The sequence below is a fragment of the Mya arenaria genome, chromosome 17 (genome assembly GCF_026914265.1).
Source record: "Mya arenaria isolate MELC-2E11 chromosome 17, ASM2691426v1".
Classification (NCBI taxonomy): Eukaryota; Metazoa; Mollusca; class Bivalvia; order Myida; family Myidae; genus Mya; species Mya arenaria.
Genome location: NC_069138.1, coordinates 44,866,530 through 44,870,619, shown reverse-complemented (window position 1 = coordinate 44,870,619; position 4,090 = coordinate 44,866,530). Strand labels below are relative to the sequence as shown.

General features: G+C 36.6%; 1 long non-coding RNA gene across 1 annotated transcript; it reads left to right on the top strand.

The window, feature by feature from the left end:
* Positions 1-2,583: 2,583 nt before the first annotated feature.
* Positions 2,584-3,872, top strand: LOC128222908 (uncharacterized). The gene is made up of 2 exons (XR_008259250.1): positions 2,584-2,846; positions 3,683-3,872. It is a non-coding gene; the product is annotated as an uncharacterized LOC128222908 (long non-coding RNA).
* The last annotated feature ends 218 nt before the right edge of the window (positions 3,873-4,090 follow it).

Genomic DNA, 4,090 nt, shown 5'->3' with positions numbered 1-4,090 from the left:
GTAAACGGTTATAACTGAGTATCATTAACCGGGGGAGACACAATCACATTTTATACCGTAGATACAAACTCAATATTATGTACTGTTTCTCTTCCATACAGCCCTTGTGAACATTAGCCAGTCGTGTTACTTCTGCGACTCCGCGCACTCCGACCAGGGTGATGTCACTGATCCTGAAGATTGTATCACTATGACAACCTGCGACGTAGACCAGGTTCGCTGACTCCTTTTATAAAGACGAATCTTCGATTCTATTTGTTGTATGATTAGATCGTATCGCCTCATTCGTTCACAACTTGAACTGATTTTAACACCTAGTAATATTGTATTTGTTTATTTCATTGATGAAAATAATAATAAAATTACATAACATAACATAAACTTTATTTCGAAGTATTAAAGCAGCTTATTAACAAATGTAAAATATTTACATGCACACATGTTAATTGCGTATAATACGGAATTTTGTTAGGGTCATCGTCCCTAATTGACTTTTAAGTCAGACTTTGAATTTCTTTTAGGCGTGTTTCGGCCAAAATAAGTATCACCCTGGGCACATACCGTCGTTCCGATATGGGTGCTTGAACTTTGAGGTAAGAATCATGAAGTTCATTTTTAACCTTTACCTACTTTGAATTAATGTGAACGTTTAACAAATAACATAGCAAACTATTTATACATGGAAACAACCAATTAAGCATTATTACTTAATATAGGACGGTAAAACATTCATCGGTTGCAATCTAACGTAAGTAATTTATGAGGATACACTGGTGGACAAAGGACTAAGATGTCACCTGGACTCCAAAATATCACTTAACCTCGGATCGGAATCCGAAATCCCTCTCTTTTTTAAACTGGAATTAAGAAATCTATTTAGTACAATCAAAAGTCGCTATGTCGAACTATTTACTCTCGACCTTCTGGTTATTTCGAACTTTTTTCGAAAGTATTGGCTTTAATAAGCAGAGTTTTGTATTTCGGTTATATCGAGTATTCGATATCTCGAAGTATTTCCCGAGGTTCCGACGACTTCGACAAATGGTGTTTAAACTGTATAAAAATTGCTATAAGATTGAATCCTAATCCAGTTTGCTCTATGATGCGGAATCCTTATCCAGTTTGCACTATAAAATGGAGTCCGAATCCAGTTTACACCATAAGGAGGAATCCGAATCAAGTTTACGCTATAAGATCGAATCCAAATTCAGTTTGCGTTGTTAGATGGGATCCGAATCTTAGTGCGCTATAAGGTGGAATCCAAATCAAATTTTCGCCATAAGATGGAACCCAAATCCAGTTTGCTCTATAAGGTTGAATCCTAATCCAGTTTGCGGTATTAGGTGGGATCCGAATCCAGTTGGCGCTATAAGGTTGAATCCTAATCCAGTTTGTGCTATTAGGTGAGATCCGAATCCAGTTGGCGCTATAAGGTGGAATCCTAATCCAGTTTGTGCTATTAGGTGGGATCCGAATCCAGTTGGCACTATAAGGTGGAATCCTAATCCAGTTTGCGCTTTTAGACAGAATCCGGATCAGTTTGCGCTAAAAGGTGGAATCCGAATCAGGTTTGCTCTATAAGGTGGGATCCGATTCAAGTTTGCGCTATTAGGTGGAATCCGTTTCAAGTTTGCGCTATTAGTTGGAATCCGAATCCAGTTTACTCTCTGAAGCGAAATCTGAATCATGATTGCTTAGGTCGTATCTTTATCGCAGATCCGACGGTGAGTGCCGAATGGTCATGCTCTTTGCATGATCCAAATACTGTGAAATAATTAATGTTCGTGGGGCATTAATGTTCGTGGTTTTCGTGGGTTGGGTGATCCACGAATTCAAGATCCCACGAAATATAAACCCTTTATTCACTTTTTCAATTGCCTTGTTACGTACATACGGTAGTATATTATTTACAGAGGTCGCAGTATACAGTGTTAAAACCTGTCTCACTGTATAACTTACGATCATTATTCTGTTAATATATCATAACTGCCTTTAACAAATAATGAACCAAATCAATTAAATGTGTTTTATGCAGCAAATGACAGTTATAAGCACGTGTTTAAACTTGTGCTGTTAATGAAAATCTCCAAGTTTACAAGATGTGCGTGATGAGTGTCTGTACTCGATTTTTTTATTTAATGAAATAATTAATCGATTACTAGTACATTGAAGGTTACTAAGCACCGAACGTGACAATATACGCACCTTTTCGGTGTTTTCACAGTTTGCAAAATTCTTAATTGGCATTCAATGGCTTCCCCTATCTGTAGTTATGATCAGGGTACATCTTCTTTTATTACCTTTATTCCCAATTAAATCGATAAGTGACATGGGTATATGCACTAATTGGCATGTGGTACACATTAGCGAGTGTTATAAACCGAGTGACGTAGAAGACGGAAATCACGGGCCAGCGCGTGGATATTATGCAGACGATCTAGGACGATCGCATCTTCGATATTTTTTTTCAAAAATGAAAATCCACGAATTCAAGTACCCACGAAATTGTTTTTTTTCGGCAAACCACGAAATTTCATGCCCACGAACATTAATGATTCCACAGTAATAAAGGTTTTAGAAACTAAGGTTTCCGGTTGTTTGCTTAGACGTCATCGTGCTCGGCCAAATATGTATAAAACTATAGAAATGCTTAATTGCGAACATTCTTCTGCCACACTAGTATTAACTTCTGTTTTAGATATGTAGGGTGATTATGAAAACCGCTTTCGATGAACTTGCGCGGTGTGAAAATGGCGGAGATAGTTGTGGGACCGACAACAGTGGCGTTTGTAACGTCTGTTGTCGAGGAGGAGGGTGTAACTATGGTGATTGCCATGTTATCAGAAGTAAGCTACTTTTAAAAAATGTGTTATACGTTTATTAAAAGTAATGCTATATACATATTTTTAGTTCAACCCTTGAAACTTTACCTCAAAACGAATGAGTCAATATCTTTGAAACGTTTTACCCATCCCCTGTAATTTAGAAGACCTTTAATAAATAAAAGTAATTAAATGTCCGGAATTAAAAAATTATGTAAACATAGTAAAACAAAACATTACTTCAATCAAACTATTAATCGAATATTGTGTTGAATTAATATTGTTTTTTCAAGGTCCCGGTTTTCTTTCGTGGTTTGATCGCATTATCAAAAGTCTTCTTCGTTCTGGATTCTCCGTAAACACAGAAGCATGATTCTTTTCTTTATATAAGATAATTGTTTGTCTCAGTGTAGGATCGTAACATATTTCACCGAGTAAGCACCAAAAGCTGTATTTAACGAGCTGCTTTCGTTGTCTACGAAGTGAAACATTTTGCGATTTTACACTATAACAAACATGTTAATCTGTTCTTTTTATTTCGAAAATGGATTAACAGTTACGAATAAGTGTAGTTTTCAGAAAAGCGCGTCAAATTGTAAGCTAACGTGTTCGCGCTGACGTTTGATTTGGAAGTGAGAACGGGCTAAAAAAACAGTGATTCTATAAATTTATTTTTCCACTGTTTCATAATAAACTACTGCTGCTGTTGTATATGGGGGATCGTTTCTCGCGTTTGAACAACTGGCTTTTGTTACACATGAATTTATACTTTTTCATTAATATGAATTGCCAAATGTTGTGGCAGTTAGTTATGAACAATAAGACGGAAACGCATTTAAATTTTAAAAATTGATTTTCAGATCAACTTTATGACCAGTACAAGAATAACGGAGTCTTCGACCTGGATACTCTGGAATCAAAATCAGGAGGCACCAATACGACCCAGTCGCCGGGCGGAAAATAGACCCGTGCAACGGACACCATCTAAAAAATTTTGATGAAATTCTCATTTTGTTTCGTTAATAAAATGACGTGCATCATCGAAATGTATATACCATACTGCATAAGGCTCTGCCCTATAAATATTGCGAAAGGCCGCGTGAGGTCATGCATGTGTTTGCTGGAAGAATCGGTCTTATAACTCCATAAACAATATGTTTTCAAAATAACCGAAAAGCGTGGGAAGATTAAACATATTTATATGGCACTGCATTCCCCGATTTCTCAAATAAGCCCTCATAATTGTGATATTAAATAAAATAACGAGT